The sequence below is a fragment of the Malaya genurostris genome, chromosome 2 (assembly GCF_030247185.1).
Source record: "Malaya genurostris strain Urasoe2022 chromosome 2, Malgen_1.1, whole genome shotgun sequence".
NCBI classification, from domain to species: domain Eukaryota; kingdom Metazoa; phylum Arthropoda; class Insecta; order Diptera; family Culicidae; genus Malaya; species Malaya genurostris.
Genome location: NC_080571.1, coordinates 315,131,863 through 315,153,714, shown reverse-complemented (window position 1 = coordinate 315,153,714; position 21,852 = coordinate 315,131,863).

The following is a 21,852-nucleotide window of genomic DNA, read 5'->3' as shown; positions in this document are numbered from 1 at the left end:
CGTAAGAAAAATTATAAATATCAAAACTGCTCCAATCGGTAATTATTATCAGTAGACAGCCAAACAAAGCGATTCCAGTTATTCTTTCAAGAATCCAAGGAATTTATTAAAAATTAAAACAGGTTTTGCCTTTCTCATATAGAAAGGTTATGCAATCACTGTGAAAACCGACTTTTGAACCGAGGCCCGGAGGGCCGAGTGTCATATACCATTCGCCTCAGTTCGTCGAGTACGCAAAATGTCTGTGTGTGTGTGTGTGTGTGTGTGTGTGTGTGTGTGTGTGTGTGTGTGTGTGTGTGTGTATGTGTGTATGTAACGCTATTTACACTAACTTTTCTCGGAGATGGCTGAACCGATTTTCACAAACTTAGATTCAAATGAAAGGTTTTGTGGTCCCATACAAAATTCCTGAATATTATTTGGATCCGACTTCCGGTTCAGGAATTATGGGGTAAAATGGGCAAAAAATTGTAAAAATAAGTGCACTAACTTTTCTCAGAGATGGCTGAACCGATTTTCACAAACATAGGTTCAAATGAAAGGTCTTGAAGTCCCATAAAAAATTCCTGAATATTATTTGAATTCGACTGCCGGTTCGGGAGTTATGGGGTAAAATGTGCAAAAAAAAGAAAACATGTGTTCTAACTTTTCTCATAGATGGCGCGACCGATTTTCACAAACTTAGATTCAAATGAAAGGTTATGTGGTCCCATAAGTAATTCCTGAATTTCATGCGGATCCGATATCCGGATCCGGAAATATAGAGTAAAGTGTGTTAAAATTGTATACCATCACTGAAAATGGGGAAAAATTTCTAAATCGACCTCAAATCTTTTCCAATTGATAGTTTTTATCAGTTGACGGTCAAACAAACCGATTTCGTTTATTCTTTTGAGAATCGCAGTATTATATATGATAGTATGATTGATATGAGAAAGGCATCATTACACCACTAGGTGGATTAAAACAGGATTTTAATGGTGCATCTATCAGGATTTGGGAATAGAAAATGTACAGAAAGACCAAAAAAGAAGGAATAGTTTCGACGAGAAAAGTATTGGAACTCTAAATCGGTGAATTTAGTTATGATTGCTCTTATTAGTGAAAGCATTGTTTTCGACTTATGAGAGGTCTATTTTTCAGCGAGAACGATCTTTTTATACTCCCAGAATGTGCAATAACACTAGTTGTGATAATTTTTTCTTCTTCAAGAGCAGTCCATGAGTAGTATGCCATAGTAATCCGAAAAAAAAATCCGGTCAATTGAGCCTTCAGTCCGCTTTGAAGCACTTTATTAATAATTACAGGTCGACGTCGAAAATCCACCCAAGTCCGCATCAACGTAGCCAAACACATTTCCGAAGCGCACTCGCGTTCGTATTTTCGGTCCGAAGTCAGTATTCGTGACATCTAGTGGAAATTTTTTTTGTTTGTCATTTGGGAATTTTGACCATGAAGCCAGACAATGTTGAACTTTGGACTTTAAAATAATAGCATAAACAAATTGCACATATACCAATAAAACCGGTTGTTGTTTTTTTCAGGATAATCGAGTTATGTGAACATTAAAAACAGTTGGTTAAAATGTTAATTCTTTCTTGGGAAAAATTGTCGAGTTTATTGTTCCAAACACTTGTTCATTTTTTTTTATTTAAAAAAATATTTTATTCAGACCTATTTGCGTACTAGCTTTACGTGGCAGAGTTTTTAGATAATATTTTTTTGAATTGGATCTCGTTGTCACCCTTTTTCTTTTCCATTTCCCTCCTGCGAGGATTGAGGGGCAGTTTGTTCGCGGTTCGTCTCGTCATCCATTGCCACATCGGTGGTATTGTTGTGGATTTCGTTGCTAGTTGCTGTAGATGCGTCTTGATGTACATTGTTTGCAGTTGCTGGTTGGTTGGATGGTAAGTCGTTAACTGCAGCTGGTGTACTTTGTTCTATAGAGGATACGTTGGATGGTTTCGTTGAAGAGGATGCTTCACTGTTGTTGGTGACTGTCACAGGTGTACTGGTGTTGCTTGAGGTTGGTGTGAAGGAAGCACCGTGGTCCTTTGGTGTGGTTGTCTCCTTGTCCAGTTTATCACATGGCTTACCGTAGTAAACAGCTTTTTGGCAATATTGACATGTGGCCATCTGATTGTCATAGGTAACAAGTGATTTGCACGGTATTCTTGTATCCTGACCGAATGTCACATAAGAAGGTGTAGGCCTCCTCAAGTGCATGGGTAATAAACGTACGCCATTTAGAATACCGGGGAAAAAGCTCTTCCACTTTTCTTTTTCTATAGAGAGAATCTCTCCGTATTGGGACATGGTGTTGCGAATATAAGGATCGATGACGCATGAGGGAAGATCATGAACACGCACTTCTATAGCACTATCTTCCATATATACTGGAATGTTGTACTTGATATTTTCATGCTCCGCATAGTGCACATTGTTATTGTCTTTAGCGAATTGAATTGGATCCAACTCTTTATAGAACTGGATATAAACAACATTATTGGTTTTATTGCATTGAAGTAAATGCACACGTTTAATGTCAAGATGCATTTGCTCCTTAAGCAAACCTTCAAGTTCTCGTATCGAAGGTCGAATTTTGCACTGTCTGAACTCAACAACAATTGTATTCTTTCGTGTCGGCGGTAGCTTTTGTTCGTTTGGTTAACTCATTTTCGAGGTCTATTGTTCACTACACAATACTGTACTCGGTTCCTTCTGGCCCGAGCGGTTTTGTTTTATCGACTGACTTGGATGAGAAGTGAAAGCGAACTGATCTTGTTCATTTTTCCGGTGCACATTTTCCAATTTGTTCCACTTCCAACCTAACGGTCCTGTCAAGTGCTTGTCAAATGATTAGCATACACAAAGCACGGTACATTTATGTACTTTTAGTTTTTTTTTGTCAAGGTCGCGGGCCGATAAATTTGGATTTCGGACATTTATTCGAATCAACATTCGACCGGTTCAGTCAGGATTAGTTTGTTTGATTAAAAGCTAATAAGACCTTCAAGCTAAAAGAATTTTTTGAATATTTTCAAAGAATATGTTTCATTTTCAAAACTCACCAACAATAAATTCAACTGAAATAATATTTTATTTTGAATATTTATTAAACAGATCAAATCTTCGTTTTATTTCTAGTTGTGCTGATCACCTCTCATTTTTTTATTAATGACACTTTACCATCTTGGTGGCATTCGTGTCCGGATTACCTCTCATGTTCTATTTCAATTGAATCAATTGTTCAAAAAAAATCAATCAAAGCGAAGTTCTGCTTTGTGATTGGATTTTTAATCAGTTTTGGTCAACGCATGTATGTAAATATTATTCACAGTTTTTTTTGACATCACTACACTACTGGTGCGATATAAGTATACTATCAACTGTAAAAATTTCACATACATCGCGAATCATGCAGTTTCGATGCAAATATCTTTCAAATAAGCTTCAATTCATTGCAATTCTTTCTTTCTTTCGGGTACACGTCTTCTAAGGCAGCCATGATTATTCTCTACCTTAGCACCATATACAACAAAAAACACACACCAGTAACAGACTACCTTTAAAACGGTTGAAAGCTCGTACTCATGTACCGAGCACACAGTTGATGGACTCGCTTGTGTTTTCAAAATCGAGCTTCGGTGAAATCAAACATCACACACAGCGTGCTATGTTCGTAGAGGCGGTGTTGTGTTTTCTTCTTTCGTACCAGCGCATGTACGTACCGATGCACAATATAAAACGGTTTGAAATGTTGGACACTCATCATCTCGTAAATCCGGAGCCGTAAGTCAGATCCAGATGAAATTTTGAAGTTATTTATGAAATTTCATTTAATTTCAATTTTTTTTTTCATTTAAATCTAAGTTTTTAAAAATCGGTTGAGCCATCGCTGGAGAAAGTGAGTTCTTCATATATTAGAGTTTGTAACCACCATTTTCGGTGCACCCGGAACTGGAAGCCAGGGAGTGGTCCGAGAATGAAAATTAACGAAAAAGTTGTTGAGATGGACTAGAAACGGCAACCCTTTTTATCCGGGAAAATCGTTTTGCTAATTTTACCATGCTGCATGTGAAGCACCAAAAACCAAAGACCAAAGACCAAAGACCAAAGACCAAAGACCAAAGACCAAAGACCAAAGACCAAAGACCAAAGACCAAAGACCAAAGACCAAAGACCAAAGACCAAAGACCAAAGACCAAAGACCAAAGACCAAAGACCAAAGACCAAAGACCAAAGACCAAAGACCAAAGACCAAAGACCAAAGACCAAAGACCAAAGACCAAAGACCAAAGACCAAAGACCAAAGACCAAAGACCAAAGACCAAAGACCAAAGACCAAAGACCAAAGACCAAAGACCAAAGACCAAAGACCAAAGACCAAAGACCAAAGACCAAAGACCAAAGACCAAAGACCAAAGACCAAAGACCAAAGACCAAAGACCAAAGACCAAATACCAAAGACCAAAGACCAAAGACCAAAAACCAAAGACCAAAGACCAAAGACCAAAGACCAAAGACCAAAGACCAAATACCAAAGACCAAAGACCAAAGACCAAAAACCAAAGACCAAAGACCAAAGACCAAAGACCAAAGACCAAAGACCAAAGACCAAAGACCAAAGACCAAAGACCAAAGACCAAAGACCAAAGACCAAAGACCAAAGACCAAAGACCAAAGACCAAAGACCAAAGACCAAAGACCAAAGACCAAAGACCAAAGACCAAAGACCAAAGACCAAAGACCAAAGACCAAAGACCAAAGACCAAAGACCAAAGACCAAAGACCAAAGACCAAAGACCAAAGACCAAAGACCAAAGACCAAAGACCAAAGACCAAAGACCAAAGACCAAAGACCAAAGACCAAAGACCAAAGACCAAAAACCAAAGACCAAAGACCAAAGACCAAAGACCAAAGACCAAAGACCAAAGACCAAAGACCAAAGACCAAAGACCAAAGACCAAAAACCAAAGACCAAAGACCAAAGACCAAAGACCAAAGACCAAAGACCAAAGACCAAAGACCAAAGACCAAAGACCAAAGACCAAAGACCAAAGACCAAAGACCAAAGACCAAAGACCAAAGACCAAAGACCAAAGACCAAAGACCAAAGACCAAAGACCAAAGACCAAAGACCAAAGACCAAAGACCAAAGACCAAAGACCAAAGACCAAAGACCAAAGACCAAAGACCAAAGACCAAAGACCAAAGACCAAATACCAAAGACCAAAGACCAAAGACCAAAAACCAAAGACCAAAGACCAAAGACCAAAGACCAAAGACCAAAGACCAAAAACCAAAGACCAAAGACCAAAGACCAAAGACCAAAGACCAAAGACCAAAGACCAAAGACCAAATACCAAAGACCAAATACCAAAGACCAAAGACCAAAGACCAAAAACCAAAGACCAAAGACCAAAGACCAAAGACCAAAGACCAAAGACCAAAGACCAAAGACCAAAGACCAAAGACCAAAGACCAAAGACCAAAGACCAAAGACCAAAGACCAAAGACCAAAGACCAAAGACCAAAGACCAAAGACCAAAGACCAAAGACCAAAGACCAAAGACCAAATACCAAAGACCAAAGACCAAATACCAAAGACCAAAGACCAAAGACCAAAAACCAAAGACCAAAGACCAAAGACCAAAGACCAAAGACCAAAGACCAAAGACCAAAGACCAAAGACCAAAGACCAAATACCAAAGACCAAAGACCAAAGACCAAAAACCAAAGACCAAAGACCAAAAACCAAAGACCAAAGACCAAAGACCAAAGACCAAAGACCAAAGACCAAAGACCAAAGACCAAAGACCAAAGACCAAAGACCAAAGACCAAAGACCAAAGACCAAAGACCAAAGACCAAAGACCAAAGACCAAAGACCAAAGACCAAAGACCAAAGACCAAAGACCAAAGACCAAAGACCAAAGACCAAAGACCAAAGACCAAAGACCAAAGACCAAAGACAAAAGACCAAAGACCAATGACCAAAGACCAAAGACAAAAAATCAAATACCAAAGACCGAATTTAGATAAGCTTGTAAGTAACTATTCCTTAGCTCTAAATTTCTTCAAAATCACAAATACAAGTGAAAAACTCATTCCATTCAGAACAGAACAGCAAAACCAATCGAATACTGCAAGACTCGTCCCCCGGCAAAGGTGTGAAACAACTCGAAGCTATCGGCGGGATAATTTGTGACTATCGTCACAATCGAAAAAATCAGCCCGGGTCTCATGAATGCGGTTTTTCCTTAAAACCAATAACACTATATCCTCATCCCACTGCTACCACCCCCCGCGAGAGATCGGATGTCCCGATTTGTGTGGAACATCCCCGAAAATATACCCGGTAGCACGACCGCCATAAAGTACAACATGGTTTCGTTTTTCAACAGCCGTAGTCCAACCAGCGACGAAATAAAGCCCACCGAAGACCGAAGCCGAGGACGACGGTGACGACAACGACGACGACGACGACGACGTCGACACAACGAACGAAAACCAGCCAACATTTTTACTTTCGTTGCCAGGCTCCAGGCGGGGCTGGCTCTGCCGAAGATTGTACGTATGGAAATTTATATTTCATGCGATTTTTATGTTAATTTATAATAATACGAAAAAAACAACCCACAAAAAAAAGAAAGCGCTTATTGGGCAACCGAGCCCCGAGTATCCAGTCGGCAGGAAAGGGGTTCTCTCCCTTTCGGACGATTCCTCCGGCGACTTAAGACAATGTAAACATTACAAGCGATGAAAAAATTATAAGAAAATAAATCACTTAACGCTTCTCGCTTTGGCCAGTACAAGTCGATATACTTACCGAATCACAGTGGAACGAGCTCGATTGAACGATGGCTAGATGCTTGGGCCACGAGGGAATTGGTTGGGGGAGTTTTTTGCGAAATTCCTGCAGGATTCTGCAGAAATGATTTAAAACATTCGCATTTGAAAAACTGTTCTGGTGATAATTTTTCAAACACGACTGTAACCATTGAAAGGTCAGCTCACTTTGCTCACTGTGCACTTGAGGTCTTGAACGCCGGCCGTGAGGTTGTTCGTCGACGGACGGATTTGTACAGGTTTTTTTTTGTTTATGCCGCTAAGGCAAAAGCTTTCGTTTTTATGGTTGTTTTTTCTCTCTCCCTCCCTCCTCCGGAGCGGAATTTTTTCGGCTCTTCGCGCAATTCACGGTGGGACTTATGATTTTCGGTAGTAAGCTGCTGCATTTTTAGTTATTTCTCAGTTGTAAATGCACATTTCGGTAGAAAAAGATTTCTGCTCGGTGATAAGAAGATTTGGCCAAATGGTCGTTTTTGCGCGGTTGCTAAAAATGGGGTGTGTATCGTTTTGAGGGAGAAATATATTTTTCGTCTGGTTCTGCGAACAACAGAAAAAAAACAGTATATTTCTTTATCCATCGCGCTTCCCTATAAATCATAAGTGAAAGACTTTCGTTCGTCGAAATCCGCCGCTTTCGCATTTAATTACGGCAAAGTGTTTGGTGGCCGAGGATTAAGGTTGAAACAGGGCCGGCCGAGTTCGAGTTCGGTTGCACTGGTGAACCTTGGAGTCGACCGACCAACCGACCGACCGACGACGCCCGATGACATGACTAGACCAGGCAGGCGTGCGGCAGAAAATTTTCCTCATCCTCAGATTCCAATATATCATTTTACCCACAGCGTGCCGGATCGGGCCGGTGCGTTGCATGTCTCGATGGATTGCTAATAAATCCTGACTACGGACAGACGTTTCATGTAATATCAAACTGCATACACATTGATATGCGTGGAAGTGCAGACTGGCCCCGGTGGAAAGAGAACCGACCGCACGGTCCGCCGATGACGACAACGACGACGACAACGGCGACGGGAAGACGATTATGACTAGAGACAGGTAAATTTCTCCTAAAAAAAACCCCATGCGTATCAAAGTGCGAGGAAAATTTCTCCATCATGCAGCCACTTGGCAGCGGCTGTCCACCCACCGCAGATGATGCGTATTTAATCCGCTGTGGCAGTGGCATTACGGGGCTTTGCTCTGCTTGGCTTAGAAATTAAGGCAGGCTCGGTTCCATTTTTTTCCTTCTACCTCGTTTGTTTTACCTGTCATGACTTTCCATGGTATCAGGTTTGAGGTTTAGCCGTCCGCATCGTAGGCAAAACCGCGAAAATCAAGTACATGGTGTCGCTTGCAGATTGCTACGGTTTGTCGCGGTAGCCAGCATGTGGAAAATGGACCACTGATCGAACCGAACGTAGGCAGCCTTTCGGAAATATGTGCGTGTGGCATACGTGTGTTTCCGTGCATTTCATATTCAGTCTAAATTGTCAACAGTTTTCAATTTTTTTTTTGCGCCGTAGTGCAAATAAGAATACAGTTATTCGATCGAATCTCAAGAAATCAACTAATAATTACTAACCAAAAACTGAAAGTCTGAGTTGGTAAAGGAGAAACGAAAATAACGATTTTTCCTAAATAAATATTTGGATTAGTGCTAATTGTTAGAAAATACTAAGGTCTCTTTTTACACGGGGGTTACGTACCGTGTTAAAAAAATCCGTGTAAAAGAAAAACGGTGTTAATTGCGGAAACCGTGCAAAAAAACGCGTGGAAAATTTGACGTAATAATGCCAAAAACCGTAGATTTGATTATTTGTTCGTTTTGTTTTGTATAAAATATAACTTTTGATAATTTGATAAGGAAAAAAGCTTTAAAAATGTATACAAGGTGCACATAACTGTGAAAATGTAACTGTTGTTTCACAATAGGAACGGAAATCTAAAAAACAGCCTGAGGTTACGAGAAGGGTCCAGTCATACTTGATAAAACACATTGAATGATAAATTGAAATTAGAACACTTAGAAAACGCGTTGTACGACAAGCAAATTAATCTAAATGGCTCATGCCTTCTGTGTAATGCATTCAGTTTTCAAAGAACCGATAATACTTTCAAATTAGAACGTTCGACTAAAGAAGTGCTAGTAATGCCACCAATAAACACTTTCACTACAAATCAAGCTTGAGAATCAGTTCTTTTCAATTCCGAAGGTGCGATGTGTAGTAAATTTTTTTTTTTTATTCAATAATATAATATAATATTAAGGCACACTGCTTAAGCTCTAAGATGCCAAGGGTATTTACTAATCTTAATTATCGTCTAACTTAAAACTAGAGTAGTATCATTATGTAATATAGTATCTGGCGATCGGTAGTGGCCGGTGAATTGAATTTAGGATGAGATGATTCCAGATGGCGATGGTAATTTTCTATGTTGGCCGCATTCTTCGGTCCGTGAGGGTCCGCGGGAAACACCCCCAGGCTACGAAGGCCCGGCGGGTGGCCCGCATGCTGGTCATTGACTGGAGCGGTCTTCCGGTGATGGTGATGTTACGGAAGAGAATGAAAAAAAGAAGTAAATATTGTGGGAAACGGGGTAAAAAAGGGGTGTGGGAACAAAATGTTTGAAAACGACAGAGATCTAATTAGTTGCCATCGAGATGGTGAAAAAACAGGGAAAGGGGAACGAAAAAGTTAGTGACAAAAAAAAAGATCTTGTTAATTCCAATGAAGATGGTGAACAGGGACGGGGATCGAGAGAATCGGGCGGATGTTAGTGTCGAACCTGTAGGTGGAGATTATATTTTCTGAGCGAGGAATAACACATTACACTTGTATATCAATGTGTTTGAGGTACTGGTATATGAGAAGCATATATGAACTATCCCGACTCGCCAACACATCCCGAACCGGCACCTCAGGCGGTCTACCTCGGGCCCTGAGGGATTCCAGTAGCTTCGACCTGGCGTCACGATACTCTACGCACGACCACACGACATGCTCGATGTCCTGATAACCGTCGCCACAGGTGCAGAGCCCGTTCTCCACGATCCCGATACGCCGGAGATGTGCGTTGAATGTATAGTGATTTGACATGAGCCGTGACATAACGCGAATGAAATCACGACTCATGTTCATCCCCTTGAACCAAGGTTTCGTCGATACCTTAGGGATAATGGAGTGTAGCCATCGTCCCAGTTCGTCATTCGTCCATGAAGTTTGCCAACTTTCGAGAGTTTTCTGACGAGAAATACTGAAAAATTCATTGAAGCAGATTGGTCTTTCATAAATATCACCTTCCAATGCGCCCACTTTAGCCAATAAGTCTGCCTTTTCATTGCCCGGAATGGAACAATGCGAAGGGACCCAGACTAACGATATTAAATAAGACCGTTCAGATAAAGTTCTCAAATGTTCCCGTATTTTCCCCAGGAAATATGGGGGATACTTTCCTGGCTTCATTGCCCGGAGAGCTTCTATTGAACTTGGACTGTCCGTGACAATGAAGTAATGGTCTTTGGGCATGGTTTCAATGATCTCGAGGGTGTACTGAATAGCAGCTAATTCTGCGACGTAAACTGAAGCCGGATCACTGAGTTTGTAAGAAGCGGTGATGTTTTGATTGAAGATGCCGAAGCCTGTGGACTCGTTGATGTTTGATCCGTCAGTGTAAAACACCTTTTCACAGTTGACTGTTCTAAATTTATTATAAAAAATATTTGGGGCCACTTGAGGGCGCACGTGATCCGGAATTCCACGAATTTCTTCTCTCATGGATGTGTCGAAAAACACAGTAGAATCAGAAGTATCCAAGAAATGAGCACGGTTGGAAACAAACGAAGAAGGATTAATATTCTGAGCCATGTAATCAAAATACAAGGACATAAAACGGGTTTGAGAGTTAAGCTCAACTAACCTTTCGAAGTTTTCAATCACCAGAGGATTCAAAATGTCGCATCGAATGAGCAAACGATATGAGAGATCCCAGAACCGGTTTTTCAGTGGAAGAACGCCTGCCAGCACTTCGAGGCTCATCGTATGAGTCGATTGCATGCAACCCAAGGCAATACGCAAACAACGATACTGAATTCTTTCCAGCTTGATGAAATGAGTGTTCGCCACTGATCGGAAGCAGAAGCATCCGTATTCCATCACGGACAATATCGTTGTTTGATACAACCTGATCAGGTCTCCTGGGTGGGCATCCCACCATGATCCGGTTATTGTACGAAGAAAGTTGATTCTCTGCTGGCATTTTTGTTTCAGATACCTAATGTGACATCCCCAGGTGCCTTTGGAGTCGAACCAGACCCCGAGATATTTAAATGTGAAGGCCTGAGCTATGGTTTCACCCCCTAGTTGAAGCTGTAATTGTGCTGGTTCTCGCTTCCTCGAAAATACAACCAGCTCAGTTTTCTCCGTAGAGAACTCGATACCCATTTGAAGAGCCCATGATGATAAGTTGTCGAGGGTATCTTGTAATGGTCCTTGGAGATCGGCAGCTTTGGGTCCTATAATAGACACAACGCTGTCGTCGGCAAGTTGTCTTAGCGTGCAAGATGTGTTGATACATTCATCGATATTACTTACGTAAAAATTGTATAAAAGGGGGCTTAAGCATGAGCCCTGAGGAAGACCCATGTAGCTGAATCGTATTGTCGACAAATCACCATGCGCAAAGTACATGTGTTTCTCAGACAATAGATTATGTAAAAAGTTGTTCAAAACTGGCGAAAGACCATGCTGATGCAACTTCTCAGATAGGATATTTATAGAAACTGAGTCAAAAGCCCCCTTAATGTCTAGGAAAACTGACGCCATTTGTTCTTTACGAGCAAATGCCATTTGAATTTCTGTTGAGAGCAACGCAAGACAATCGTTCGTTCCTTTGCCCCTGCGGAAACCAAATTGTGTATCTGAAAGTAAACCATTAGTTTCGACCCAATTGTCTAGACGAAACAGAATCATTTTTTCGAACAATTTCCGGATACAGGAAAGCATAGCAATCGGCCGATACGAATTGTGATCGGAGGCTGGTTTCCCTGGTTTTTGGATGGCGATAACTCTGACTTGTCTCCAGTCGTGTGGGACAATATTACCCGTGAGGAACTTGTTGAATAAATTCAGCAAGCGCCTTTTGGCGGGGTCAGGCAGATTTTTCAACAAGTTGAATTTTATTCTGTCTAATCCCGGGGCTTTATTGTTACATGACAAAAGTGCAAGTGAAAGCTCTACCATCGAAAACGGTGATTCGTTTGTATTTGGTGTCGCGGCGCGGGTGATCTTCTGTTCCGGAACAGAGTCTGGGCATACTTTTTTAGCGAAATCGAATATCCAGCGGTTGGAGTATTCCTCGCTTTCATTCGTGGTGTTATGGTTGCGCATTCGTCGGGCTGTGTTCCAAAGAGTGCTCATAGATGTTTCTTTCGTTAAGCCGTCTATAAACCGACGCCAGTAACCGCGTTTCTTGGCTCTAATCAAGTTCTTAGTTTTAACGTCTAACGCCGCGTAATTCCGGTAATTATCAGGTGTTCCATTTTTTCTGAATTTTTTATACGCGGAGGCTCTCTCCGCGTTTAAATTTGTGCACTCTTTGTCCCACCACGGGTTGGGAGGACGGATGTTAGTTTTTGCGCCGGGTACACGTTTCGTCTGAGCTTGAATCGCAGTATCGAGAATCAAGCCAGCCAAAAACGTGTACTCTTCCTCCGGAGGAAGTTGTAGAGTTCTTTCAAGTTTCTCAGATATCGAGGTCGCATAGCTATTCCAATCAATATTTCGTGTGAGGTCATACGAAACATTGATTGTCTTCGATGGTTTTAAGCCGCTGGTGATTGATATTACGATCGGTAGATGATCACTACCGTGGGGATCAGGAATTACCTCCCACGTGCAATCCAACCGTAGCGATGTCGAGCAAAGGGATAAATCCAGCGCACTTGGTCTTGCTGGTGGTGCAGGAATCCGTGTCATTTCTCCCGTATTCAAGATTGTCATATTGAAGTTGTCGCAAATATCATGGATCATAGCTGATCTGTTATCGTCGTGAAGACAGCCCCATCCCGTACCGTGTGAGTTAAAGTCTCCTAAAACCAACGTCGGTGCGGGAAGGAGCTCTATGATATTACTGAGCCGCCGATGCCCAACCAAGGCTCTAGGGGGAATGTAGATGGAAGCAATACAAAGGTCCTTACCTTTGATTGTAACATGACATGCGACAACTTCAATACCTGGTATCGAGGGGAGGTTAATTCGATAAAAAGAATAGCACTTTTTGATCCCTAAAAGTACTCCTCCATAGGGAACATCTCGATCCAGGCGAATAATGTTAAAATCGTGGAAGTTTAAGGATATTTCAGAAGTTAGCCAAGTTTCGCACAATGCAAATGCGTCACATTTCAGATTATTTACTGGAAATTTAAAAGAATCTATTTTTGGGATGATACTTCTGCAATTCCACTGTAAAACAGTGATTAGATCCGTGACCTCGGTGGATGATTTAGCCATCGAAGGATACAATCGCTGAGAGAAGGGGCCAATTTGCAGTCAACTGCTTCAAATATGTTTTTACTGTTGGCATGAAAGCAATTAAAATGCTTCTAAGAGGGTCTGAAATATTGAAAGTTGTAAAAATCCAGTCCACAACATCAGAGAACTTGATAAGTCCAGCACCTAGTTGGTTCTCTGGTAGATTTTCTGGGACGCTTGGGGATTTTGTAGTCCCGGGAAGTCGTGGGAATTCCATCTCGGAATTGAGTTTTCCGAGACCAGGAGCTTTTTGCTTCGGTGTTGTGTCCCGATTCCCGTTAGCTGTAACTTTTCGAAGCCCTTCGGAAGACACCTTCGAACCCTTACTAGGTAGCTTATGAGAGGATTTATTTATTCTTTTCCTACAGCTATGAGGGACCGCCGAAGATGGACCTTCCAAAGGGTCGTCAGAATCGCTCTCGTCAGTTGACAAGCAGGCATATGGGTTCGTTGTCTGTTTAGGAGGGGTGGCACTTTTAAGCATCTCTGCGAAAGAACGCTTGGAGTGCTCCTTTAGGGAACGCTTCATTCGATCACCTCGCAGTTTGTAAGCGGGACAATCAGAGAGGTCATGCGGACCCTCCTTACAGTAGAGACACTTTTCAGCATCCTTACCGCAAGAGCCGTCCGCATGAGCTTCCCCACAGTTAGCACAACGTGGCTTATTGCTGCAATGGGTAGCTGTATGCCCCAGTTGTTTGCAATTAGTACAGTTCATTACTCGGGGTACGAATAGGCGAACAGGCAAACGAACCCGGTCCAAGAGGATGTAGTTGGGCAAAGCAGAACCGGCGAAGGTCACACGATAAGAGTCTGATTGGGGATAGGACTTTGTTCCATCCCCGGCGATCGATACTGAATGCAATCGCTTGCAATCCAGTATCTTGACATTCTTAAGTGAGGGGTCTTTAAAACAACCCGCCCCGTACTTAAGAACGTCCTCGCAAGTCAAACTCGAATCGGTGACCACACCGTCGATTTCGACTTCACGAGCTGGCACGTAGACGCGGTACTCCCGCGTAAAAGGATCATTTTGAACGAGCTCATTAGCCTGTTTTGAACTGGTAAACAGGACCCTGAGCTTGTCTGGACGTATCTTATCAAAACTTTTTATAGTATTGTATCGCGAGGACAGGTCCCGCGATATTTTTAAAATATTTAATTTTTTTTCTTTCGATTTGGTCCGGAAATAGACCGCATAAGGACCGGCCGGTAGTGCGAGCCCATCCGGATAGCTCTTTATGCGAGACTTTTTATAGTCAAGGGAAGTCTCCATTTGATCATCGGGAACGGGGGGGTCAGAATTTACACTAGACATGTTGCGGAGCTACCTCCGCACAGAAATAAGTGAATCGGGGAGAAATAGAACAGTCGAATGCAGGAAGGAAAAAAAAACTAAATAATGATACTTAACTTAAATCCAACGGGGGCCACCAAGGCCTAGCCCTCGTCGATCGGCGTATCGTCGCTGCGATGGTGTGCAAAAAACCTCCGAGAGGAAAAAGCACACTCTTTTTTAATCCGCACAGTGATATCACGTACACCGCTGGGCCTGTTTTGATCGATCGAACAATCACCGGCTAACGGTACTGTTTCGATCGTCCGCTCACAACAATACACTGCTTCAGTATATAATGTGCATAAAACCTCTCACAGGAAAAAGCACTATTGTCTATTACACAATAGCAATCTAGTTTTGATCGTCCGGTCACTTTATCACACACGGCACTGGTTTTCAACGCCTTCGCAGTAAACACAAAGCACGTCCGTTCACTCGGAAGGTTGAAACGGCAATGATGTGTAGTAAATACTAACGATCTTGACAGTCATTTTCAACTAAACTGAGTGGGAAGACATGGGTATTGAATGAAGATCTATGCACGCAGAGACAGAATTAAAGGGGAAGAATTCATAGAGATGAATATAAATCAAATTAGAAAAGGTATTACTATGTGTAACGCTCGCATTTTTTTACGAAAAACAGTACATTTGGCGTAAAAATCAAGGAAATACAGTACATCGATTTTGAAAAAGCAATACATTTTACAGTACGCTTTTTTTTTTCTAAAAATAGTGAATAAAAAACAAAAGCAAATAAATTTGATCAGCATCTTACGAGGACAACAGATTGAATAAATGGCATGCGAATACAACTATGTAATGAAAACCGCGAAATAGCCACCGCAGAGATGGGACTCGAACCCGTAGCAAGCTAAATACGGGTAAACCGTTTTGCCTATTAAGGTCTGAGGACAGAGGGTCGCGTTGCAAGCACCTCGGCCGAGCTGTGGCGGGAGAAGAATAACGAAAAAGGGGATGGGTCTTTTCCACAGTTAGAAAAATAATAAATTTGTTTCTTCTGTTCTTCTTTAAACTTTTATTTGAATAACGTCTTTTACATAGTGGTATCAAACTTTTCGCAAGACTATTATCACTTGTTATCTTTTCACGATAACACTACAGTGGGTCTATGCTTCTTGTGCTATATGTTCTGTTCACGCAATCTATCTTATTCCTTAGAGAAGGTTTCTTCTCCCACTTGCTACCATCAGGCTATGTGCTTACAAATTCGATATTTACTTCTATTTATCACTATTCAGAAACTGTTAACATGCTTTCTGTCAAACATATCTTGTGAATTCTCTTCTTTGTAACGATATTGTACCCGAATTGATATCACTTAAAAACGATTATTAACACGAGAACTCGGACGAGACGGACTAACTTGTCTACGGGCCGACGCCCGAGACTAACGGCTATTTACCGCGCACTCTTTAAAACTTAACTAACATAACTAACTTAACTAACTTAACTAACTTAACTAACTTAACTAACTTAACTAACTTAACTAACTTAACTTACTTAACTAACTGCTAACTCTTCCCAACTAGGGGTTTTAAGCTCCTAACATTTACTTTCGGGTGAAGCCCGAAGATTTTAGTACAAGCCGAGCTTGTGATTCTAAGTAGAAAGTTCATCCGACTTTCTCCCGAAGTTCTACCGAAAGCCGAGACCACTGTCACTATGCTAGAGGCAGTGACCAGTGTCCGTGAAAAAAACTTTGTTTTTTACAACATTACTGTGCTGACTAATGCTCGGAACTGTCTATGGTTTTATAACAAAGTTGCGATGACTAATGCTCAAAAATGTGCACGCTTCTATAACAAAGTTTATACCTGAAGGTTGCGGCTACGCTGATATGAAAGTTTCCTTCACAATTTCCTACTTTTTCTACAATACTAGCAAATTCGAAGGAAAATTTGCTAAGGGCGCTGCATGCCCCCTTACTTACTAAGCTTTATGTTACCTGAAGGGTAGACATCAAGTCGAATGCGCTGGTTTATAACATTGAGGTTTGTAGCTGGATCACAAATTTCCGTATTTATAATTACTATTGCCGGAATTCTTTACATATGGTTTTTTTTTCATTTTGGCTATACGCAAATTAAATTCCCTAACTTTACGGTGGTCCTCGTGTGTGTTCTCCTCTGACGCCATCCGGTTCCATGGTATGCTTCTATTGTTACTTTATCTGTGGGGGTGATCGAACGGTTGCTAGTCTCGGACTCTGGTTTCGTGTCGTTCTCGTTCCTAATAGCTCTTTCTTCTGTGTTGGTGATACGTATTAGGGCTTCTCGTTGTTTATGTACTCGCTTCATTGGGCATAGTTCAAAATTGATCATTGACTCCTTTGCGTTTTGGGCATCATTGGGATTACTGCCAGTAGTAATAATAGTTCCGTAAAAATATATGTGATGAAGCTTCTTCGTTGATTAGTCATGTATTGGTATTCTGTACTGTTGCTTCTCATCATGGCTTCTCGTTGGGTACAATGTGTTGAGGCTCCTAGCAGCTTTTATGTATTTCATTTGATCTCGTGGTTGTTTTCTTCCTTGTAGTATTTTTAAGCAACCAATTGTTTAAATTTTCACGTATTAATAAACTTTGATTTTCATATATTGGTTTATGGTACTCAGCTGAGCTTTTGACGATGCTCACTGAATAAAATATGGGGTAGCAATTTGTAACGTTGTGGCATACCCACGCAAGTTATCTTTAAATGTGTTGACTGCATTTACTTCCTTCTTGTTTTGTTATCAGTTGTACTTGTTGATGTAGCAATTTGTAGCATTGCCGTTATTTCGATTTGTATTCACGTCTTCCATATTAAACTTTTTAGTAATTTTTCTGCCTCGATTTTTCAACTCGTAATTGTCTAGATTTTCAACTCTGCTGTTCTTCCTTCTGACATCTTGGTGATATTCCACGGTTCCCTTTGTCTTCAACTTGCCACTGCATCCGATCACACCCTCTCGTTCTCTTAGGTAGGTGGTTGAGTTCTAAATCGACCACGTGGCTCGCTCAATTCCCTTTGCGCATCGTATTTCTCTTGTACTATCGGCTTGAATCGGCTGCTCGGCCATCCATGGAAGTTGACCATCAATGTCAACTTCCCTCTCTGAGCAGCCTAGATAGCCGTGTAGTGTCGGTAGCGGTTTCCCAACTGGCTAAGAATAACGCTACGGTCCACCTGTACCGGTGGTATAAGTCCACCAAACAGGTAAGCCGTGTGGCATCCGGCGGAATTATTTTTTACCAAGAATTGATCCACTGGTTTCCTGTTCCATGTCGTAAAAGGCCACAAAATAGGAACTCCTAAGTCAAGGTGTATTTCCGTGCCGATGGCTGAATGGCTGCAGGAGGTTAAACAATGCAGTCGTTAACGGAATATCTTGGGATTTTCCCTTACTGTGTTAAGCGAAGCTCTGGCACAGTGGACGACTTCTTTCTTCGCAACTCGTGGGATTTGAATGATTAAAACATTTAAAAAAATCCTTACATGGTTCGCTATAGGCGATTATAAGCCAATATATTTGGTTTCTTCTAGTTGTTGTACGATAAGTGCTGGAGGTGGAATGTTCGTTACTCTAATTGATAATGGTTAGAGTGGCACAAATCAATCTTCAGCATAAACGTACAGCAACTATGAATCTATCCAGACTTCTGCAAGAAGGTAAAGCTTCTATAGCTTTGGTTCAAGAACCATATTTCCAAAAGGGAAACTTCTACGTTGGAAAATTGTTAAACCCAGTCTTTCTTGCCTTCAACAAGACCGGTATGACTAATCCACGTGAAATGCCTCGAGCATGCATACTTGCAAATAGTGCTCTCGATGTTTCTCTCATATCGGAGCTCACAACTCGGGATATTTGTGCTGTCACAGTTGGTATGACTACTGATGGCATAGACAGGAAATATGTCTATTATTCGGCATATTTGCCGCATAACCAACCTTCGCCAAGCGATGACTTCAAAAAGGTTGTATCATACTGCTGCAAAAGTGATTTACCGCTTGTAATCGGCAGTGACATAAATGCTCACCATATCATTTGGGGCAGCACAGATATAAATTCGAGAGGCTCTGATATGATGGAATTTGTGAGCAGTACAAACCTGCACATAGTCAATGCAGGAAACCGTCCAACTTTTGCGAGAGCTGGAAGAGAGGAGGTTTTGGATGTAACTCTCTGCTCTGATAGAATTGCGCATGAGTTGGTGAATTGGCTCGTCTCCGATGAGCTCGAACCTTCGTTGTCTGATCATAAGTACATATTCTTTGATCATTCAAACGTTAAATTTGATATTATCACATATCGTAATCCCAAATCTACAAACTGGGACCTCTATGAAGAGGGCTTGGCGACTAGATTTTACGGGTACCAACCAACAATTGAAACCCCAATTGATTTGGAAAATGTTGTCGACGAGACAAATTCACTCATAGTTGCAGCATATGAAGAGGCTTGTCCACTTCGGATTGTGCGAGCTACTAGAGGAACTCCTTGGTGGAATGCTGAACTTGCTAGACTAAGGAAACTATGCAGAAGAGCTTGGAACCAACGACGCAGAGATGGGTCGGAGGCATTTGTGTCGGCTCGAAGGGCTTACAAAAATGCTCTTCGATCGTCTGAGCGAAGTGGAAAAGCCTCTGCAAAAATGTCTTTAGTCTCAACGAGGCTAGCAGATTAAATAAGTTACTTTCGAAGTCTAAGAACTTTAATGTCAGTTTCTTAAGAACTTCAGATGGTGAACACTTGTCTGATGAAGGTGATGTACTTCACTATCTTTTTAACACTCACTTTCCAGGATGTATGGATCCATCACCGACAGCTCTTCCCGAGACTTTTTCAGGTAGTTACGATTCTTGGGCCCTTGCTCGAAGCGTTGTGACGATTGAATCGGTCAAATGGGCAGTTGAGAGTTTTGCCCCGTACAAGTCTCCTGGAAAGGATGGAGTTTTCCCAGTGTTACTGCAGAAAGGGTATGAACATTTCAAACATGTTTTGAAGAAAATACTTACTTTTAGTCTTGCGACAGGATACATTCCAAGAGCTTGGCAGGAAATAATTGTCAAATTTATTCCCAAAGGCGGTCGCGACACTTATGAGGAAGCGAAGAGTTTCAGGCCTATCAGTCTAAGCTCATTTCTTCTTAAAACAGTGGAACGCATAGTAGATCACTATATCAGGAATGTTAGCTTGGGCGTGCAAGTCCACTACAACCCTGTTACATGATGTTGTGTACAACATTGAAAAAGCTTTCTCACAAAAGCAATCTTGCTTGGGAGTTTTTCTAGATATTGAAGGTGCCTTTGATAACGTGTCTTTCAATTCAATTCTGGAAGCAGCCCGTGGTCATGGCATACCTTCAAGTATCACAAATTGGATACACGCAATGCTTAGCAATCGACTTCTTTGTTCATCGCTTCGGCCAGCAGAGATTAGAAAGCTGAGTGTCCGTGGGTGTCCTCAAGGTGGTGTACCATCCCCACTTTTATGGAACCTAGTCGCTGATGGTTTGTTAAGGAAACTTAATAACCTTGGATTTCCGACTTATGGTTTTGCCGACGATTATCATATATTGATGACCGGTATAAGCATTAACACTCTCTTTGATTTAATGCAGCAAGCCCTGCGATCTGTTGAACAATGGTGTTGTCAGGTTGGATTATCTGTAAATCCGGGCAAAACATCAATAGTGCTTTTCACTCATCGTAGGATAATCACAGGAGCTCGTCCGTTACAGTTCTTCGGTTCAGAGGTCACTGTGGTCGATCAAGATCGGGGTTATTCTTGACTCATAACTGAATTGGTCTGCTCACATTGACTTCAGAATTAAAAGAGCTTGCATGGCTTTCGGCCAATGCAGACGAGCTTTTGGAAAATCATGGGGACTCAAACCCAGATATTTTCATTGGATCTACACAACTATTGTTAGACCAATTTTAGCATATGGATGTCTTGTATGGTTGCAGAAAGGAGAAGTCGCGACAGTTCAGTCAAAAATCATCTCCAAAGGATGGTCCTAATGGCGATGACAGGAGCATTCACGATAACTCCTACTGCTGCTCTAGAGGCGCTACTGTGTATTAAACCACTACATGTGTTCCTAAAACAAGAAGCATTATCTTGTGCATACCGTCTTAGGGTTGCAGGGCTTTGGAACAGTAACCCATTAGATTATGCTACCAGCCACACTCGCTTGTGGTCTCAAATGGTTACGTGGGATGAGTGTTTACTCGCTCCTAGTGACCTAACTCTCACATGCAGTTTTCCTTTCAAAACATTCAATGTGAGCTATCCTCTTCGTGAGGAATGGTTGTCTGGTTGTCTGGAACGACAACTTGATGAACACATAGTTTGTTATACGGACGGTTCTCTGTTGAATGGTCGTGCTGGTGCTGGTGTCTACTGTCGTGAAATGAGGCTGGAGCAGTCTCATTCACTTGGTAGATACTGTACTGTGTTCCAAGCAGAAATCTACGCGATTCTGTGTGGAGTACAATCGGCACTTCAGCAGAGGATCTGTGGTAAGCGAATTTATTTTTGTTCCGACAGTCAGGCAGCCTTAAAAGCACTCAGTTCGAATGACTCACGGTCGAATCTAGTGATCGCATGTCGAACTCAAATTGAAGACCTCAGCATTTCAAATGCTGTTTACTTCTTATGGGTTCTCGACCATTCTGGTATTACTGGAAATGAATGGGCTGATGAGTTGGCTAGAGCTAGTGCAACGGATGATTTCGTTGGTCCTGAACCAGCTTTACCACTTTCAACTAGTTGGATAAAGCACAAGATTCGTTCCTAGGCTGCATCCAAACATGCCAGCTACTGGCGCAGCTTGCAAACTTGCGCTCAGACAAAAGCATTTCTACCAGATTTAAATCTGAAAATGTCAAAGTGTCTACTGCATTTCTCCAAGCATCATTGCAGTATTCTGGTCAGAGCTCTGACTGGACATTGCAAACTCAATTATCACATGGCTACTATTCAACGTGCTGAGTATTATTCGTGTGATTTGTGTGACTGCGATTATGGTACTTCATATCATCTGATATGTAACTGTCCCGCATTGACGCAGCTACGTATCCGGGTTTTTGGTTCTCCATACATGGTTGAGTCTGTGTATG